Genomic DNA, 21,776 nt, shown 5'->3' on the forward strand with positions numbered 1-21,776 from the left:
TTTGTCAGGTCTACTTGGCTGTCTTGTTTAAGTATAAACAATAATGACCTTTACTTCAGAAGTAATTGATCATCTGAGAAGCCCTCTGGACATCTCTTAGATCTGGAGGTCAATATGTAAGTGCAATGCTTTCTTTTACATCCTAATGATTATTGGCAAAGGAAATAAATGAGAGATATGGTTGGTTTTAATCTTCGTAAGCCCATCTTTTCAAATTTCATATAGTAAAAATAGAGGACCTTTAAGCATCAGAAGTATTTTGCCTGCATCAGTGCAATTGTGACCTTAGTATCAGTCATAATTCACAGTAGGATGAGCAACACCAGATAATGTTACATCAGTGTACTTTGGTGTAACAGTGGCTTCAACTTCACACCCTTTCTTGTAATAGCTCCTTGGGCAAACAATTAATCAGCCTTCAGAACAAGTGCTAATGATCCCTAGTTGGAACTGATGGAGCAGTTCATGTTTTGGAGCAGCTCAATTTAGCAGTCACCACATCAAATGAATTTTTAAAAACAAATCACATCATCTACATGGATTTGCATTACTCACCCTTTGCCCAGATGGATGCATGGGTATTTATGGTAGGAATGGCTATTGTTTCATTCTTCTATCTTTTAAAGTATTAAAAATTGAGTCGAACAAGGGAATCTAACCTGCTAAACAGTCAAAAGGTTATAATGCATCTATTCAAAATAATTCTTGTTACTATCTGCTCCTTATTCATGACTGTTGCATGCAACAAGCTCTAAATACAATGTTCTCAGCAGGGAGTCTATGATCATTTCAAACTTGTATTATTTAAAGTCAGTCATGGCCTCTAAATTCAAGCTGCATCAAGATGCTGGAAATTCGGAGATTATTTGGTCCAACAAACACAACAGTTATCAACAATGGCTGAACAAACTGTGTGGAGTAGGTTTTTACAATACTGAGCTTGAGGCATTCGCTGAGGAGGTGTAAATGAATAGAAGTGCTCTTTTTCTTTGGGAAACTGAATGGCTTCTCTCAAAATCTTTTTGAGGATTCAATAGGTATAGATGGTTGTGGATGGAAATGCCATGTATTTAATCCTGAGTATTGGATGTCATGTCACAAGAGACTTGAAGGCCTAACTTGATTTATTGAGATCAATGAAAGACCAAATCTTACTATCTGCATCACTGGACTCTGGCCACTGTTCAATACACCACAACTGCATCACTCACTTGCCAACAATCTCTATTAATTTTGACATGAATCAAATGATTTGTCTTACTCTCACAAGCATACACTGGTGTATGTCTTACACCCACACATCTCGGTATGCACCAGTGCATGTTTTTGGATCATGACATCTACATTATTCAAAATACTGACACACTTCCTTATCCTTGTAGAAGAAGGTAATGACCAAAGGCTTGAGAAACCAACTGGGGTGGCCACAGATGCACTTGCATTCTGAAAAACCAGTGGAAAAAAGGGTGGTGGCCATTTATCAACTGCATTCTTTGGCATTGGGAAGGCTCAGCTCATGATCTACCAGATAGTAGTGATTCCTGGCCTCAAAAATGCTCTGAGACCTTCAGCAGACACGTGAAGACATGGAAAAATACCACTGTAACGTATTAGTAAAATTATCCAAATTCACTGATCTATACCATTGGCCTGTTCCATGCCAACGTCCTTGGCACTGAGGCCCAAGATACCTTGCTTCTGTTTGGCAGGCTGCACTACTTATGTTCTTGACCCAGACTTGCAAAATAGATATTGCATTCTGAACTCAGTTGTGGTTCAATGATGTCCACAATGCTTCCTTTAAGAAATAAAACATGATAATGATATGCAATCACAAAGTGCTGGAGAAATTCATCAGGTCATGTTGTATCCATTTTGGCCTGAGCCTTCTTCATGATTCCTTCTGTGACTTAATGAGTTTCTCCAGCACTTTTGCACTAGATCCCAGCATCTGTTTACCTCCATAATTCTTTATCTCCAGAACAAGTTGTGGTGTTGCCAGAGCTGCTGCAGTGGCAGTGCAGTGGACACACAGAGAGCGGGGAGTAGAGATGCATTGCTCCCAGGGATCCAACCTCTCAGTCTGACTGCCGTCAGCTCTGTAAAGACATTGAACCACCTGTTAAAGGAGCTGAAGGTACTTTTATTTAAAATCCTGAGATTGTGGTGTGACGGGTTATATTTTATATTATACATAAATACGTTTTTAAACAGAGATAGATTGTAGGGGGTTTAGTGTAGGTCACCACAAACAGATGGTAACACTTCACAAAAGGCATCTCATTTAAAATGCAAGTGCTTAAGAGCTTGGCTGCTGAAAGAAAGACTTAATGTTCACAGTGACTTTACTGAAACTTTGAGGAATGCCTATGGAGACTTCATAAGTAGGTGTTAATTGGACTGATGCTGTGGAATAAATGGACTATTTGTTTTGAAAGCAATAGATGGCCAGGCAGAAACTGATTCTGCTGTCTGTTTGCAGTTTACTGTTCTTCTAAGAGGGGTCATGTGGATTTGCAAGCAGAGAGAGAGAGAGAGAGAGAGAGAGAGAGAGAGAGAGAGAGAGAGAGAGAGAGGACCAAACAGGTTTTTCTCTAAGAGAGGGAGATAAAAAAAAAACTCAATTCCGCAGTGGCTTTTGGAAGCTGGTGGAAAACCCCATTTTGAAGACAGGTTTTGAGTTCGGAGTTCAGCCTGTTGAAAACCCTTGTATTCCTTACAAGATGAAATGGCTGACGAGAGTGTTTCTCCTGAAACAAGGGAAACTAGAAAAACTCTGCGGTGACCTGGAAGAAGAGATTATCATTTGGAAATCCCATGATGGGGCAAGTTTCTTCAGCAAGACACTGAAGTACTGATCATACAAAATCAGTTGATGTGTGTCCAACAAGCAACAAATCTCTCTCTAAAACCAATGAGAACCTTCCTGAGTGGTAACCAATTACCTTTAAGCATAAGAACCTGGTGAAAATTCATAAACGTTAAATTCTGTGCAAAGTATAAGAATTGCCTGATACTGGTGAACTTGGAAGAGTGAGAAGTGAGATTGGAACTTTCCTGAACATACACACATGCACTTAGAATTAGAAGTGGATTAAGATAGGTTAAGTTAATAGTAATAAATTAAATCCTGTTTTTATGTTAAAAGAAAATTAAAAGCAACTTTTATTTAAGTAACCATTTGCCTTGTTGAATTTATATTGCTGCTGGGTTTTGGGGTCCTCTGGACTTTTAACAAAATTGAGGGCTCATCTTTTCGGATTAAAATATATGGAGTTTTGGGATCTGAAACTTTTGGAGTTTTTGCGATGAATTAGTTAATTTAAAGCTTTTGTGTGTGAAAAACTGCAGCAATGGATGATGGTACTTTTTTGTTACAACCATCCCCTGCGGAACTGCAGAGAAAAAGAAAAGAGGAACTGGTGGTCATTGCTAAGGAATTAAAGCTGGCTGAAGTGGAGTTTGTGCCCAAGATGGCAGCACCTATGTCGACAGCAGCCACAAGGGATTACGGACTCCAGCAAAGCAGAGGACTGGTGCGGGTACCAGAAAATGGGAGTCCATCCCCCCTCCACCCCCTGCCATCTATGAGGAGAAGCAGAGAAGATGACCACGGGAGCAGACAAATGAGGGATTTTTGCAGCTGGAAGACCCACACAGGTGGCGGGCGGGCTGTTGGTGACTTGAGGTGATGAATCCATGCACACAGTGGACTGCTGGAGTCTGCAGTCAAGGGGACCCACACCAGGCTGAGGACTGCTGGAGACTGGCTCAAAACTGGTTGAAGGGGTACCAGATTTCGAAAGGGTGCTGAAGGGTTTCTAATCATATCAAAGGCTCATATCTTGAGCTCAGGTTGCCAATGGTTTGCCCTGGACTTTGTGTCGCTGCAGGGTCTGCAGGAGCGCTGGAGACAAATCCACAGACAAATCAATGACTCTAGGGGGACTCTCTCTTTTCTTTTTCTTTCTCTGACTGTAAGAGGCACTTCCGGCAATCTCTGCCTGCTGGTGAATCTGTCTGCCTTACAGCAGGCAAAAGACAATTTTGTGTAATATAACACTTTTTATTACATGACAATAAATTGAATCTTAATGATGTTTATGTACACTTTGTACAATGTACAATCCACCAAAAATCCTACTTGCTGCAGCCGAACAGGTACTTGTGAAAAAAAAAGAACAATTCATAGAAAAATTAAATTAAATTGACAATCAACGCACATGATATATAGATGATAAATATTCGCTAATATCTGAGAATCTTTTGTCCAACTTGTTGTTTGCTCCTTGAAGAAAAACAACCTTGTATGGTTTTAACAATTAAACAACATTATTTATTGAGCTGATTCATAACATACATCTGTCATCTTGACGAGGGTTTCCGTGCCAATGGTGCACATTGCCTACTGGGAAATTTACTTTTTTTTTTAAATACATTCATAATAACACATCTTTCCCCCTTTAAAAAATGAAATACCAAACAATACTATGTCTACATAACAAGGGTATCTACATTCTGTGGACAGTATCTTTCCACTCAGCAGTGTTTTTTCATCTGGTAGGTGTTTCCACTGGTATATTGCTTGCATTTGCTGCATTAGTATTTGTGTCTTTCTTGGATTAGGCTTCACTCCCTGTTCAGATATGACATCTCTTATGAAGGTCTGCATCTTTACGTCAAATTCACATTTTTCTTTATTTAATTTCAAATTGACATTCTGTGTCAAGTCGAGCACTTACCTTAGTCATGCGTCATGTTCATCCTTGCAGAACCTCATAAATCATGGTCTCAAAGATCACATGGATGATTTGATGATAGACTTCTAGTGTGGGCAAGATTCCATATAGTAGCTGAAGAAAGCGGTATCTTCCTTGTAGAGTATTAAAAGTGCATAGTCTCAAACTTGCCTCATTGAACTTCATCTGCCAAAACTCTGATGACCATCAAGTTTGCTAAACCACTTGGAACCTGCAAACCGGGACATGATTTCCTCCAATGTTGGCAATTTAAAATGCTCTCTTGATGGCTTTATTGAGATCTCTTGGATCCAGACATACATGCAATGCTCCAGTTTTCTTTTGTACGATGACCTGTGAGCTGTATGCTTTTAAATTTTCTGTACAACTTTCATCCATTCCATGTGTGCTAGTTCTTGTTTATGTTTGTCTCTGTGGAAATGGACAACAGGAGCCACTGTCTCATCTATGTGGATCTTGTGACCACCAGATAAACATCCAAGCCCCTCAAAGAAATCTGTGTATTCTTCCATGAGTGTTGTGTGCTCATCTTCGGTCTGTGAAGCCACTATGAAAATTCTTCAGATGCACTCAGACCTAATATTGGCTAATCTTTAAATGTCGTCCTTTGTGTTTGAAGATCACCATCACCCTCCTTTTACTGGAATGTTCTCTGCAGTATAGCCTATCACTTTTCTTTTCACTGGGTAAATCTTACTTTTTATGGTGAGGGTCTTGTAATCGTCTATAAATAACAGATTCACCTGGGCTCCGGTGTTGAGCTTAAATGGAATTACTGTATCATCCACAGTCACTGGAACGATCCATTTCATTTTACCAGCAGCTGTCTGCAGTGAATACACAAAGAATTCCTCCTTTTCTTTATCCACTGTGTGCACCTTTCTCTTGGTAGCCCATTTTGTAGCACATTGCAAAATGATTCTTCTTCCCACATTTATTTCAGGATTTTCGATAGGTAGGACACATCTTTGGAATATGTCTAACTCTGTACCTGCTGCATTTGCAGTTTGAGCCTATCTCTTTACTTTGCTGTAGCTTTTGGAAACTCTTGGTTCTCTGCTTCTGTTTTCACTGCATGCCCTGTTGTGTCTATCCTGTGTAGCTCCTTAGTTTGTCCTCATGTGGTTTCTGCTGCTTTAGAGATATCTAAATTTACACCCTTTTTCGGTGTCAATTTTTTTTCCACCCAACAGTCTTTCTCCAAGCTCATGATCTGGGATTCTGAAAACTATTCTGTCTCTAATGAGTGAGATTTTCAAATCTCAAATTCACAGGACTTGCTCAGTGTGTGAAATCAAGTATTGGTCGAAGCTCATATCATGTTTCTGGTCATAGGAAAAAAAACAATTCTCTCAAATGTGATTTTTTACTGGAAACAAAATATTCCTCAAATTTTGTCATCAGAGTGTCCAACGTGAAAGCTGTCTCATCAATTTGAAAACTGTTATAGATGTTAAAAGCATCTTCACCCATCACGTGTAGAAATATAGACGCTTTCCATCGGTCTCCCGCACTCCACCTACCTCTAAATAAATGTTGAATTGCTGTTTGAAGCATCTCCAATGATCGGTTAGATTGCCAGTAAACTATATCAATGTGGGAGGACTTCATTTATCCATGACGAAAACGATTGTCTTTTCTTACTTACTCATGCACTCTGACACCTTGTTACATTTGTTAATTGAAGAACAACCTTGCATGGTTTTTAACTATTAAACAACTTTATTTGTTGAGCTGCTTCCTAATGTACACCCTCCATCTTGATGAGGAGTCCCAGGCTGAATGCACACTGGGAAATGTAGTTTTTTTAAATTATACACACAAACCACTCAAAGTGGAAACAGCATTCAAGATGGCTCTGAAAACCTTGAACACATGCATTGGAAACACACAGAAGCCCCTTGTAAATCACTAAAGGAGTACACATCTCACGAACTGCTCACCTTCCCAGTTCATTGAACATCTACTGCTATGTTTGTGGAAGACTGCTCTTTTCACAGCATCCTCAAAAGTTACCTCAGAAGCAGATGACTGGCAGAAAGTTATCTTCAAACTAAATTGGCTGCCACAACAGAGGTTTCATACAGACAAGAGAAAATAACTTCGGCATTCTCCTGACTGGTCCCTGTGAGTAGATAAAATGTCTTCTTGTGTATCACAAATGTTGAAAGCCTAAATATTGTCTACATCTTGCTACATGTGGGGGTGGACTGTGACATTTCTCGGACAATAAAAATGACCAGACAAAAATCATCAATAATTATCCTGACAATTATGCTATTTAATGCCGTGATTAACTCACACTACAAACAGAGAAGCCTTGACCAATCATCCAGAGATGAGAGTTCAAATTCTGCCGTGGAATGCAAATTCAGTTAATAGCCCGGAATTTACAATCCTTCCATTACTTTCTCAAGGAGAGTTTATAGATCCAGAGGCAAAGCAGGTCTGAATGTGAAATGATGAAAATCTATTGTTTGGATTTTGATCGCATTTAGTGATTTGTAATTTCAAAACAAAATGTGGGTTCAGCGTGTATGCAATTCACAGAACTCCAAATACCATGGACCTTTCACAAAGGATTACAAATACAAGATTTTATCAAAGGCATTGCTGATCTTTTCACCTCCTTCACAACAATGGTCAGCACCATGGTCTTCACTCAGCTTATGCACAGAGACTGGGGTTAGCAACCCAGACCTGATGGAATGCACCTTTGTGTAAATTGTTCCTGAGGCAGTACTGGGAAAATGTCATAGATGCTCCTTTAAGGAATGAAACCTGGGAAGAAGAAAGTGAAAAATTAATTAAAATGAATATTGCATTTTGATAACTGCAAGTCCACCAAGCAAATCCACAACAGTCTATATTAAGCATTTGGAATAACTGATTTACGCAGAGAAAGATTCTGCAAGACACAAGCAAGATATGCAAATATATCTTAAAATCAGTAAGGAAATACTATCATATTTTATGTCATTCATATATTAGACCCTATAGCCGAGCTTCATGTTGCAGACAATTCAGATAGAGATTGGGAACATCTGCTTCACCCATAAAATACAGACTTCAGAAGGTCTGAACCATATTTTTATAACTCCGTTTCATTTGTCTATCTTCCAGAGATAATCAGCCTCGAATGAACCCTTAAGAGAAAGGTGCGTCTCCCGAAGGTGGTTAGTGGAAGTTGGATGGTTGAAACTGGAACCAGCATCACCTTGTCTTTCTCTACAAACTTCTCAATACAGCTGTAAAGAAGTAAAACACAAAAGTTTACGAACACAGTAGTTGAAGTAAAAAATGCTGGAGAAATCCAGCAGGTGAAACAGTGTCCTTTTATACAAGATAAAGATACATAACTGATGTTTCAGGCTTGAGCCCTTGGAGGTAATGGAAAAATGACAGCATGTGCCTTAAAAAAAGGTAAGGGGGGCGTGGAGATGTGGGGAGACGAGCATGGTAGTGTGAGAAACAGAAGTACCTTCACAGAAATTGCTCGAGACAAAAACTGAGAACAAAGAACATTTATTATACAACAATGCAAAGTTGGGTGCTTTCCCCTTACCCTGGGAATACACACATACACTGGGGCTCACCCAACTTTTATACAGTTTATTTCAGTATAGAAGTACCCTCCCCCTTACATTCTTTTGCCTCCTGGATGAGTTTGACATTAGGCAATCCTGTCTGCCTACGTGCTGTTTCTGTGAACTTGGAGGACCAGGGGGTATCCTGTTGGTGTCCTATCATGTCATTGTCCTTATTCACACCTGCCTGACTCTCAGGGCTTACTAACTCTTATATGCAGAACTTGCTAATTCTGTCTAAAAGCTAGAAGACCCTTAGCTTATTCAGACTAACTCTACTTCCTACATTCTAATATTTATCCTTATTCTATTCATACTGGCTTTATTCATTACACATATATCCATACTAGTTTCCTCATCTTTCATATTTTCATATTAGTTTTACTCATCTCTCACAGTAGCAAAGGCAGGAGGCAATAGATGGAAAAGAGAGGGAGGACTCAGCAGCAAGCAGAGGGAGGAGGGATGTCTAGGTGAATAGAGAGGGAAGGAGGTGGAGAGCTAAGGGAACAAAGACAGGCCAAAAGGAAAGGGAAAAGGAGAGCAGGTTACCAGAAACTGGAGAAATCCATGTTAATGCCATCCGGGTGGAGAGTGCCCAGATGGAAAATCAAGTATTCCTCCAAGTTACGGGTGGTCTTGGGGAGTTAGTGCTGGAGGCCATGGACAGACATATGAGCATTGGAGTGTGACACACACTGAAATGGTTGGCCACTGGGAGTTCCCTGTCACTAGTGTGGACAGAGCGAAGATGTTCAGCGTAGTGATCTCCCAAACTGCACCCAGTCTCTCCAATGTAGAAATGGCCACAAAGGGAGGACCAGATGCAGTAAATGAATTCTGCAGATACACATTAAGTGTTACTTCACTTTAAGTTTTTAAAAATTAAATTTAAACATGGAGCACAGTAACAGACCATTTCGTCTCACAGGTCAAGGCTGCCTAATTTACACTCAATTAACTGACATCTCCAGTACGTATTGAAAGGCCTCTATGGGGCCCCGGACAGTGGTGAAGGAAGAGGTGTGGGTGCACAGGGGAAGGTGCTGGGGGAGCGATTGGTGGGGAGGGATGAGTGCACAAGGGGGTCACGGAGGGAGTGGTCCCTATGGAAGGCAGGGAGGAGAGGAGAAGATTTGTCTGATGGTGGGATCCTGTTGTAAGTATCAGACAAGGAGAATCCTGTGTTCATTGCATCTGGGGGCAGAGGGGGCCAGGGCAGATGAGCAAGATATGGAGGGGATGCAGGTGAGGGCTGCGACATTTGTGAAAGAAGGCAGACATTTCAGATAATCACAGCTGTAGAATATTTCATGGATGTATTCAGCGGTAAAATGGAGATCCTCTCGTGCAGAATTTAATGCAGAAAGGCTACTCTGGATTTCCTGCACTGTAGGATCTCATGGGGCACAATATGTTTTCAAGTGTACTACTCAGGAATTGTCTGTTTTGTATTATAGCTTACTCTGACCAGAATAGAAATAATATCATTAACATTGATAATGAATTGTTGACCAACATTCGCTTGAAGAGATTTACTCTCTTCTGTTAATTTGGCAAGGGGCCATCAGAGCATGCATCAAATTTTCTAACTTGAAGGTTTAAAATTACTTTGAAAATATCCCTTTCATGTGAAAGACTTACAAAAAATGAATGCAAATGAATTGCAATACATATTGTCTGCCACTCAGGTTTTCCAGGTACCCAACTGTGCCTCAAAATACAGCTTCCTGCAGTTGCTATGGTTAAGATAATAAAATTTCAGTGCCAATTTAAGTGCAAAAGAAAGCAATGATGAAAGTAAGTAAAACAAAAAAGAATGAGACTTGATTTCTCCATCATAAAAATGAAAAAAAAAACATTAGTTCCACAATGAAGCCTAGTTTAATCCAGTAACCAATATTCACATAAATGTTGCTTTTAATCCAAAGAAACAAATGGTTTCCAGCCATAAAATTATAATCTTTAAAGGTAGAAAGGTGATAAAAAAATATAGGTGCTGTGTCTAATAAAATGTTGGTCTTGAATTTGCTGCGAAAGTCCTGCATCTTCCAGCTGAGTTCTGACGGCAATTTCTCCATTGCAATGAAGTTGAAAGACAGCATGTTTCTCGAAAAAGTATTTGCAAAATGTTTTAAGGTTCTCCAGTTGGTTCTGTTCAGAAATATTGATGTCTGTGATGGATGGCTGAGCTGGTGTTTCTGATAGGATGGAGCCTTCTCCAGCTAGCCCAGGTCACCCAGTTTGCATCCAATCTCAAAGCCTCTTTGTTCGACTCAGACAATTTGAAATCACTCTTTGAGAAGTGAAGTTGCGGGATGGGGGATGTTTGGGAATGGGGAACTCGTGCAGCAAGTGTGAGCAGCAGGGTACAGCAAGCAAAATCTGGATCATCACTGCTCAAATGTAGGAACAAAACTTTAGAGAGCCTGCAAAATAGACTTTGAAACAACTACACAAAAGAGAAATTTAAATAAAGAAGGAAATATAAAAAAACAGTTCAATACAGAAAATATTCAATAATACATAATGTGCAAAGTAAGAATCTTCAAATGAACCTTTAATTGAATTTGTCGTTTAGGAGGCAGATGGTGGAGAGTATATGGTGTTATGGGTTTTGTGGCACCTATACCTTTTCTCCCCAATGGTAGCAACGGGTACAGAACCTGTCCTGAGTGACATAGGTTCTTGATTGCTGCTATTTGCTGATGGCAGTGATCCATCTAGATAGTTTCATTGTTAGAGAGAGTTTTGCATATGATGTCTGACCATAACTTTTTACAGGACTTTCTGCTCAGTTGTGTTGGAAAGCATCATACCATGCTATGATGCAGCTGGTCACCATACTTTGCACATCTGTACAAGTTTGCCAAGGTTTTTGATTTCATAATAAATCTCCACAAAATCCTGACATTTGTGTTTTGGGTCCAGGAAATGTCCTCTGAGATAGTGATTTGCAGGAATTTAAATTTGCTTATCCTCTCCACCTGATCCCTCATGATCCTAAAATCTACAATCAGCTCTTAAGTCTTGGCGACATTGAGTGCTAGGCTAGAACTAGTCAAGTTTTCATTCTCCCTCTTGTATGCCGACTTAAATTGATGCTGTTTTTCTACCACCCACTACCCTGGCATCGTCATCAAATTTGAATATGGTGTTATAGTGGTATTAAGCCAGTCATGTGTAGAGCGAATTGAACAGTAGAGCAAGTAAAGGTGCAGCCTTTTGGTGCTCCGGTTCTGATGGAGATTGTGAAGGAGATGTTCTTACCCAATCCTCACTGATTGTGATCTGAAGGTGAGGAAACCCAGGATCCCATTGCAGAGTGCAATATTGAGGCTCAGGTTTTCCAATCAATTTTGAAGGGATTATAGCATTGAATGCCAAAATGTAATCTATAAAGAGCATCCTGATACACGTTTTTGCTGTCCAGGTGTTCCAAGGCTTTGTGTAGAGTCAGTGAGATGGGATTCATCAGAGACCTGTTGTTGCAGTAGGCAAATTGGAACAGATCCATGTCACTGGTCAAATAGAGCAGATAGGCTTCAACACCAGCTTCTCAAAACATTATCAGTGGATGCGAGTGCCACTGATTGGTCCTCATTTAGTCAGGTTACTACACACTTCTTGGACACAGGTACAATTGAGGCATGTTTGAAACATGTGGGTACCATGCCCTGCTGGAATGTGATCTTGGAAGATATTTGTGAATAGATTGGCAAGTTGATTAGCACAGGGATTTAGTACTTGGCTGGGTACTCTAAATGGAGTGAATGCTTTCCTTTGATTCAATCTCCCAAAGGTAGCCCTCATGTTATCCTCCAATGCTAACAGTAGAAGATCCAGGGGTCATGGAGGTGTGTAGCTGTTATTCCTTGAGCTGGTGATCAAACTGGGCACTGAAGACATTTAATTAATCTGGGAATGAAGTGTTGCTATCTACTACTCCACCAGATTTGGTTTTGTAGCAGGTTATGTCATTTAGACCCTGCCACAGCTGTCGTATGTCCTTCATCGCTTCTATTTTCATCCAGAATTTCCATTTCACCTAGAAGATGCCTTTTTGTAGGTCACACCTGGTCCTTGTGTTCTGGAGCTCAAGACTCAAATGCCTATGATCTGGCTCTCAGCAACTTCTGGATTTCATTGTTCATCCAGGGATTCTGGTTGGGGAAAACCCAGAATGATTGGGTGAGGACATAATTGTCCACAACAGTTGTGACAGCTGCACTCAGTGGAATCAGGAGTAACTGAGCTTGATTCGTAGGGTTGATATTTAGGGTTGAAAAATACGTCAAAGCTCTAACTTTTAAAGTAAATAGTTAAAACTAATTGCAGGTGGTCAGATGGATTTTGATTTAGTCAGGAACTTTATTTTGTCATTAGCATCTGACTTTAATAACTGATGCTCATCACTGAACTTGGTATAACTCAAATACCTAGTGAGGTAAATATATGACCATTCATTGAGTCACAGATTCAGGAACGCAATAAGGAAATGAAGTCAATTGTAGGCACACTGCTTTATATTTTGAGATTGCTTTGAAGTAGACAAAGCTTTAAAAAAACTACAAAAACAATTCACTAGGGACATTTACCATGATCATCTAGGGTAAAAAATGGTTAATACAGAGAATATTTCAGAGCAAATGGAAATATTTTAAAATTTCACTCATTAGGATCATATCCCAAGGCACATCTCAAATAGACAGACCTCACACTATTATAGAACAATAAAGCACGTGCAAGCCCTTTGGCCCTCAATGTTGCGCTGACCCATATATCACTTCCTAAAAAATGTACTAAACCCTCCCTACACTATAACCCTCTTTTTCTTTCATCCATGTCTGTTTAGGAGTCTCTTAAATGCCCCCAGTGTTTCAGCTTTCACCACCATCCCTGGCAATGCACAACTGTGTTTAAAAAAAACTTACCCTCCTGACATCCCCTAAACTTCCCTCTCTTAATGTTCTACAGATGTCCTCTGGTGTTTGCTGATCTAGCCCTAGGAAACAGGTGCTGGTTGTCCATCCTATCTATGCCTCATAATTTTGTAGACCTCTATCAAGTCTCTTCTCATGCTTCCACACTCCAAAGTGAACGGTCCCAGCTCTGCTAACCTTGCCTCATAAGACTTGTTTCACAATCAAGGTGTTATGGATCATGGACTGACCTTTTGGATTGTGGTCTGTCTTCATGAGGGATGGAATTCTGCTGGGAACTCTGACTTGTGATGTAGTTGGGTCGAGCTGTGCAGAGAGAAAGAATAGCAGCAGAACTTCAGTTGGACCAGCAGAGACCAACCAGGAGAGCTGTATTAAAGGCATATGCCTCACAAGTTAATGAAGGGTTAAAACCACAATTTGAGAACTGAGGGAAGTCATCTAAGGAAGCCTTGAAAAAGGATTTGTAAGCTTACAGCAAAACATGTAATTTCTCTCTCCAATGTTCAATACCATGCTCTTTTGTTATTCATTTGGGAGGGGGGGGGGAGAAACTGATTTGAACATTGAGCTTTGCGATTGAATTTCATTGAATTCAACCCCTCTAACTGGCTACATTTATGTTTTGTCCCCTCCCTGTCCTTCCTCACCAACTCAGAGCACATAGCTTTATGCTTTTGTCCTTCTTCCCCATTTTCTGCCCTCACATTCTGATTCCTACCCTCCCCCTCTGCCCCACCAAACTAGTTTAAACCCTCCCCACCAACTCTAGCAAACCTACCTGCCAGGATATTGGTCCTCCTCCAGTTCAGGTGCAGCCTACCCTTTTTGTACAGGTCAGACCTTCCTCAGAAGAGATAACAATGATCCACAAATCTGAATCCCTGCCCCTTGCCCCAACTCTTCAGCCACACATGTATCTGCCACAATCTGCTCTTCCTATCCTCTCTGGTGCACGACACAGGCAGCAATCCTGAGATTACAACCCCTGAAGTCCTGCTTTTTAACATCATTCTTAAATCCCTTACATTCCCTCTTCACAACCTCATCCTTACTCCTATTTATGGCATTGGTCTCCATCTGGACAATAGCATCTGGCTGCTTGCCCTCCCCCTCCTGAACACTATGAACTCGATCAAAGATATCCCTGACCTTGGCATCTGGGAGGCAGTAAACCATCCAGGAGTCTCAACCTCATTCATAGACCTCCTATCCACTTGTCTAACCAACAAGTCCCCAATCACTATTACCCTACTCTTTCTCTCCCCCTCCAGCCCCCCATGATAACCTCAACATGTTCCTGGTAGGACATCCTTCCAATATTATCTAAAATAGTATACTTGTTGAGGGGTAATAGCCACAGGGGTGCTCTTCTCTTTGTCTCTTCCCCTTGCCTGTCTTGACAGTCACCTGTCTCCTAACTTTTAGGGGTGATGACCTCCCTGAAGCTCCTGTCTATCGCTACCTCTGCCTCCCTCAAGATCCACAGTTCCTCCAATTCCCCAACTCAGTTTTTCAGGAGTTGCAGTTGGATGCACTTTTTGCAGGAACAAACATGCTGTCTCTGACTTCCCACATCCAGTGCACTGGACTGCCCTAACCACTGCCTCCATTTCCCACTCCTAAGTTCATTAAATTTATTAAAGAACCTTACCAGTCTTATCTCTCCATTAGCAAGCTCTTCAAAGCACCACTACTACCCTGGGCTTCTCTACACGGGCTAATCCTCTTCAGCTACCCTTCCTTTTATTTGTCTCTGTCAATTATCTTAATTACCCAATTACTCACCCACAAATCAACACTCTGCTTAACCCTTTGCCCTCAGGACCCTTTTAAAATTCTTCTAAACTCTAGCACACACCTCTCCAAACAAGACGGTCACCCCTCCTCTGACTCTCTCGTAATGTACAAGCAGGATCACATCTAAACATTTCAGACCAGAAATCAAGTGATCACGCTATTGCAGGCTGATTTTCACTTTCAATGTTATCCCTACCCATTATGTACATCACCTGAATGTCTTTTCCACTGATATTAATGAAATGGAAATATAACAAAACATGATCTGTCACCAGCAGTTTTCTGTCTCTCTGACAGTGACAATATGATATGCCTTAAATAACTACTCCCTGTGAAGTTAAGCATTTCAGTTTGCTGAATGAGAAACACTTGGTCCACTTGGTCAAAAATCCCAACTGTTTTCTCTGGGCTTGGCCTCAATTTGGAGAATGTCAATTTCATGACCTTCAAAGTCTTTTTCTTGGAAAACTATAACTTCTTACTAAGTCAGAAATTTCCAAAATGAATGAAATTAGACTATATCATAATTAACTGAATTAGCAACAGGGTCTCAACCCAAAACACTGACAATTCTTTTGCTTCTTCAGATGTTGCTCGACCTGTTGAATTCCTCCAGCTGTTCATTTTTTTGCAGCAGGTATCTTTAACCTTAATTCAAGTAACGTTCAATCGACTCACAAGGAGTGTTTTTGAGGATCATTTTGAATGGTCTTTGAAATAAAAATTGAATGGGTTTGGCTAAGGTTCTGAGGCAATGGTTGGCAGTCATCTAAATGCTGTCTATGTAAACTGACCTTCCAATTATTCATACTGTATATACCTGAACTGCTGCAGTTGGATTCAGCTATTTTATGTTTACTGGTAGGGAATCTGCTCACAACATCCAATACACACGTAATGTTAGTGACAAAGGAAACTCGAGCTTTGCAGAACTTAGAAACACAATAGCTGTAGATGCTGGAATCAGGAGTGGACCAAAGATTTTGTAGTAACCAAAACTAAATGTTGCTTGATAGCACTGCTGTTGATGTTTTCCAGCACTTTGCTGATATTTGAATGAGACCGGTGTAAACTGGAATGGATTTGTGCTGTCTTTGGTAGCTCATTCAGAAGTGAAGAGCTGCTGAGGTGTTGCCTTTTCTGTATTGGCCATTCTCCATTATTTCAATGTTTTTTTTAATTTTAATTGAGAGATACAGCATGGTTACTGGGCCTTCCACCTCATGAGCCCATGCCACTGAATTACACCAAGAAACCTACCATCCCATATGGTTTCAGAAGGTGGGAGAAAACAGGAGCACCTGGAGGAAACCCATGAGGACACGGGAGGGGGGGGGGGGAATGAACATGCAAACTCCTTACGTACAGTGCTGGATTTGAACCTGGGTCACTGGAGCTGTAATAACATTGCACTTGCAATGCCACCTATATGGTATAATTTTTGTATATCATACAAAGCAAATAGAATTGGCTAAAGATTGACTTCTGGCATGAAGGAGTCTCAGGAGGAAGCTGAGATAAATGACTCACTCTTCTTCTGGCTGAACATTTGTAGAGTGGATCGAGGAGGGTCATGTGGCTTCTCTGTCAGGAACTTGGAGGGAATGTGGATTGTAGAGGGTCATGTGACCTCTCCACCTGGGATCTAGCTGGAAGTCACATTACGTGCCAATCAAGGTTGGACTCTGCCCACCCATTAGTGCACCTGTCCATTGGCCCTTTTAAATCACCTACTGATTACTGGGCAGGATTCCACAGCTTACTACACTTCAAAAGCCCACTGTGTGCACCCATCCAGTCTCTTTGCTCTTTGCAACAAATGCTGCTCTACAACATGTTGCAAACTGTGGACATTGCTGGAGGAGTCATTGGTAAAGTATGTACTTCACTGAGAGCAAGACTGTGGTGTTGTTTGGAATACTTAGTGTTGTGCTGCACCTTGTTGGTACAGGGAACCAGGTGGGTGTGTTGAATTCCCTGTCTTATAAGACTGTGTTAATAACCATATATTTGTGTGTGTGTGTGTGAGACTGACCAATGTGAATGCCTATGCTACTTTAAGTATTGCTTTGTGTCTTCCCTGTTACAATTTCCCTTTGTGTACAATAAAGATAATTTGTTAATCTGTGTCTGGACTCGCTTCTCTGTGAAACCATTGAAAATGACTTAAATTTCATGTAACAATTGGTGTTGCAAATGGATTTCCAGGAGTCTTGGCCAGACACCTGCTCAGTCACTGTGCGTGCGTGCGTGCGTGCGTGCGTGCGTGCGTGCGTGCGTGCGTGCGTGCGTGCGTGCGTGCGTGCGTGCGTGCGTGCGTGCGTGCGTGCGTGCGTGCGTGCATGAATGGGAGTAGCAGGGGGTGACCTGCAAGTTGTAGGAGAACACTGGAGAAATAAATTAGGATCCCCAGGTGGACAAAAGATAACCAGGGGTTCAGTAAGATAGTGGCTTGGCTGGTGGGCCATGCAATACCTGTTGACTGGGTTGATTGGCTGGACCCCTGCAGGGAAAATATTGGGCACCATGTGGCCTCCCACCAGGAGGAATTAGATTTTCCCAAAGCCAGGGGGAGTTGTGGGGGAGCCTTATTGTTGTTGATGTCCCCGCTGAGGTGCCAATGGGATATCACTCAGAATTTAAAAAAACCAGGGTGCTCAGAAGGATGAGCAGATCGAGTCCCTGCATCATCACTTTGGGTCCCTGCAGGAGGCACTGGACACTGCCTGGGCATTGCCTGGGTGCCTGGAGGCCAAATAGACAGGCTTCCTGCTGATTGGTCAAAGTGTGGCAGCTGTAGATGGCCCACCAATCTGGCTGGTAAGCCCCCATTAAGATAAGGGCCATGACCATGCATGGAGGAGAGGGTGACATGTGGTTGGGGGATGGGGACGTGAATGGTTGATGCCCTCAGGGCAAAGATTATCTCCAAAAGTCACTCCAGAAGACCCTATCCCATAGGATTAAGGCCAGTGTTCCCAGCAGATCGCTTTAGTGTTCCTGACCTGACAGTGTCCCAAGGCCATTCATCCCAGTGGTTGTACACTCAATGCTGGATAGTTCTGAATGATTCTGGGGCCAAGCAATCTATTAACCCAGGGAACCCAGATGGGTGGAGGGGACCTAGAGTTCTTAGAGGGACTAGGGAGAATTGATTCTCACCAGAGAAATCACACCATAGGTGGTGAGCCTCTCTGTCTTGATCCCATCCTCGTGGCAGCCTTCCCCAAGTGCATTCTTGGCATGAATGTGCTCAAGGGACAGTGAATGTGTGCCAATAAGGGGAAAACTGACCTTTGGGGTTGCCCTGGCAGCCATCATGGTTGGAGCTGCCAAACGGACTCCGGTGATCATTCCCCCACCTCTCAGGTGTCTCCCCTACCAGGTGTTCTGCACCCAGCACATTCGGGTGCTAGGAGGCACTGAAGAGATCACGGAAGCAATTGAAGCTTTACTCTGTGAGGGAGTAATCAGACCCATTGTGAGCCCTGAAACTATCCGTCTGGCCTGTCTATGAAGAACAGCATGTGGTACACAGCAATAGACTATAAAAGGACTAAAAGTCCCCACCACACCCCTGCTGCCAATACTGATATATCACCTTGGTAGAGGACATCAGGGTCAGGGACACCAAGTGCTGATATGCTGTGGTGGACATCACCAGCACATTCTTTTCCATCTTCTTGAGACCTTCTTCACAGGACCCATTTGCCTTTACCTTGGGGGTGGGGGGTAGGGATGGTTGGGAGTGGGGGGTAGGGAGTAGGGGGTGTGCGTGGGGGCCCCCTATTCACCTTCTGTTAGCTGACTTGGGGATACATTCACAGCCCCACACTCTGCCATGGATTAATAAGCCTAATGAAAAAAATATTGCCCTTCTCCTGATGTTGTCACCCATTGCATCGAAGATGTACTCCTCCAGGTTGCCACTGAAGAGATCATGGAACAAGCACTAGAGCCCTTGATCTCAGGGCTCTGCTCATGTGGCTGGGCAGTCAACCCAGAGAAGGTGTAATGTTTCTTCCTAGGTATTCAATGGTGCTGAGGACAGTGGGACATTCTTCAGGTGGCAAAGAATAAAATTTTAAACACTGTAGTGCCCAGCAATAAAGCTGAGACCCAGAGATTTGTTGGCCTTTTAGGCTACTGTTGACAGCACATTCCCCATCTCCCCATACTGCTACCCCCACTTTATGCAGTCTCAAGTTTTTTAAAAAAAGCCACTGTCCACTGGCCTCCCAAGTAGCAGATGGCATTTGACACAGATAAGCAGGCCATTGAGTATACATTGCTCCTAGCCACCCATCAGGCCCCTTTGAACAAAGTTTCCACCACTGCCACGATGGCCGAGTGGAGTCTCTGGCAGAAAATTAATGGCCACAGATTTTCACTCAGCTTCTGGACTGCAACCCTCCCTGAGCCCACCTCCTGCTACAGCCCTTTTGAACACCAGCGCTTGGTGTGCTATCTTGCGCTCCTCACCACAGAGAATCAAATAGCCACTGAGACAGTAATACCCTGGCCTTGCCTGCCCATCATGCAATGGTGCAAGTCCACCGATAGCACCAAAAAAGAGAGTGGCATTCAGAGGTCCTCCATTGTAAAATGGAATTGGTACATCACAGACTGGGCAGAGGGGGTCATGTCCCTCCCCAAGAGTGAAGTCCCCCTTCCCAAGGTCCCTGATGTATATTCCTCTCCTATATCCTGGTTCAGCTGTTCTACTCCCTTGATAGGGGACAGCAACAGGTGTGGTTTACATGCAGCTTGAGTAATTGGAAGGACAGAAGGCAGCTATGAAAAGTAGCTCACAGAATTGGCTGTGGTAACACTCACAATTAAAGAAATGACAGCTCCACTCTTATTCTATACACTCATGAATAATTGTGAATGGGATGGTGGTGTGGATAGCCTGCTGGCATAACATGGCCACCCGCTTTGGGGCTAGCAGTACTGGAAGTACATTTGGGAGCAGGCTGGGCAGAGGGTGCTCATATGGATGCAACATACCAAAAGGGATATGGCAGAGTCAGCATGTAATGCTCCAGTGGACCATGAAAAACAAACATGCTCAGCCTCCACCCTCTCTGACATTACAGGTTCCAGTGCCCTTGTAGCATGGGTACATAGAAATAGCAGCCACCTGGGGTCCAACAGCACACAACAGTGGATGAAGGCCTTATGGGTGGCTCTTATTCATGATGAGCAATGGATAATTGTGCCACCTATCAGCAGATAAAACTGCGAGGCTGGCCAATGTGTGCATTGGGGTGTATATGTCACGGCAAGGGAGCAGGCCAAGTCTGCCTAATAGATTATGTCAGCCCTCTCCCATGCCAAAAGGAAAAGAGCTTTGTCCTGATGATTGTGGACACTTACTCTAGTGTCTTGGTGGCAGTACCCTGTGAGATGGCCTACCAAGACAACATCATCTGAGTCTCTTCTATTCATGGAGTCCTGCGGGAGGTACAATCTGATCAGGGCTCACACTTTATGGGGGCCAAAATGCAGAATTGGGTGGTGGAGGCTGATATCTTATGGTTGCTGCACATCCTCTACCACCCATAGAGGGTGGTCCAATTAAAAAGGATGAATGGTCTCCTCAAACAAAAGCTGTGCATGCTAACACCGGACAACATGTTGAAGGGGTAGCTCAGAGTTCTGCAAGAAGTTGTACTTGTGCCCCACTGCACGGGAGGGGTTCCCACTTTCACAACATTTAGCCTCTTCAGACCTACAGAGAACAGAGAAGGTCGACCAACAGGATCCTGCGGAGCCCGGTAAGCACTGTTCCCCCTAAGCTGTGCGTGCATGCATGCGCACGTTTTGCTACCAGAGCACAAAGGAAATTAATGTCCGTACAAAAGTTTAATTATTAATGTAGTAATTAACAATTATACCTATTGAAAATAGTCTCTTAACTAACTGTTTCTGAATGAAGTAATTCAAAGTATAGAATAAAATCTTAACTAAATATTTTACTACATAGAATGCAATCCTACTTGTATTTTATTAAAACATGCCAAAACTGATAGTCTTTTTCAAGAAACTCATATAAGGAATCCAGATAAGGATAAGTTAAGTTTAGATGGAAGGGACAATATTTTCATTCATGTTCTGAGGCTTGAGTTAGAGGAGTCTCAATATTAATAAATCAAAATATTCTGTTTGATCTTCAATATAGTATTTTAGATACAAGAGCATTTTATTATTTTTTCAGGCAAATTATATAACAGATGAGATGTGTCTACCAATTATTATAGACATGACCAAACTGGTTTTATTAAAAATCGCCTTTCTTACCATAACATGCATCGAAAATTGAATATTCTATATTTACCCTCCACCCCAGTGATAAAATGTGTTCTCTCATTAGATGCTGAAAAAGCATTTGATCAGGTGAAATGGGAGTATCTATTTGCTATCTTAGAAAATTTAATTTTGGTCCAGACTTTGTTAAAGGGATTAAATTATTGTATTCATGCCTCAGGGCATTAATTCACTTTGACCTACAACAATCAAAAATGTTTTGTCTTAATAGATGAACAAGACAGAGTTAAGTCCTTTGCTTTTGATATAGTACTGCAACCATTAGCTGTTTTTCACTGATAATGTAGGGAATTTAAAGGTATAATTAGATGTGAAATTGAACATCAAGTATCGCTTTATGCAGATGATATACCACT

The 21,776-nt window shown here is 42.0% G+C and overlaps 2 long non-coding RNA genes across 2 annotated transcripts in view; one reads left to right on the forward strand and one right to left on the reverse strand.

Moving 5' to 3' along the window:
• Positions 1-330: 330 nt before the first annotated feature.
• On the forward strand, positions 331-8,086 carry LOC138752707 (uncharacterized). The gene is made up of 3 exons (XR_011350859.1): positions 331-587; positions 1,982-2,137; positions 7,884-8,086. It is a non-coding gene; the product is annotated as an uncharacterized lncRNA (long non-coding RNA).
• Positions 7,473-21,776, reverse strand: part of LOC138752708 (uncharacterized) — a 34,397-nt gene continuing 20,093 nt past the window's right edge. The window contains exons 2-3 of the long non-coding RNA XR_011350860.1: positions 13,521-13,596; positions 7,473-7,541 (exon numbers count right to left, since the gene is read on the reverse strand). This is a non-coding gene — a long non-coding RNA (uncharacterized lncRNA). The remainder of the gene's footprint in view (positions 7,542-13,520; positions 13,597-21,776) is intronic.

The sequence above is a fragment of the Narcine bancroftii genome, chromosome 2 (assembly GCF_036971445.1).
Source record: "Narcine bancroftii isolate sNarBan1 chromosome 2, sNarBan1.hap1, whole genome shotgun sequence".
Lineage (NCBI taxonomy): Eukaryota > Metazoa > Chordata > Chondrichthyes > Torpediniformes > Narcinidae > Narcine > Narcine bancroftii.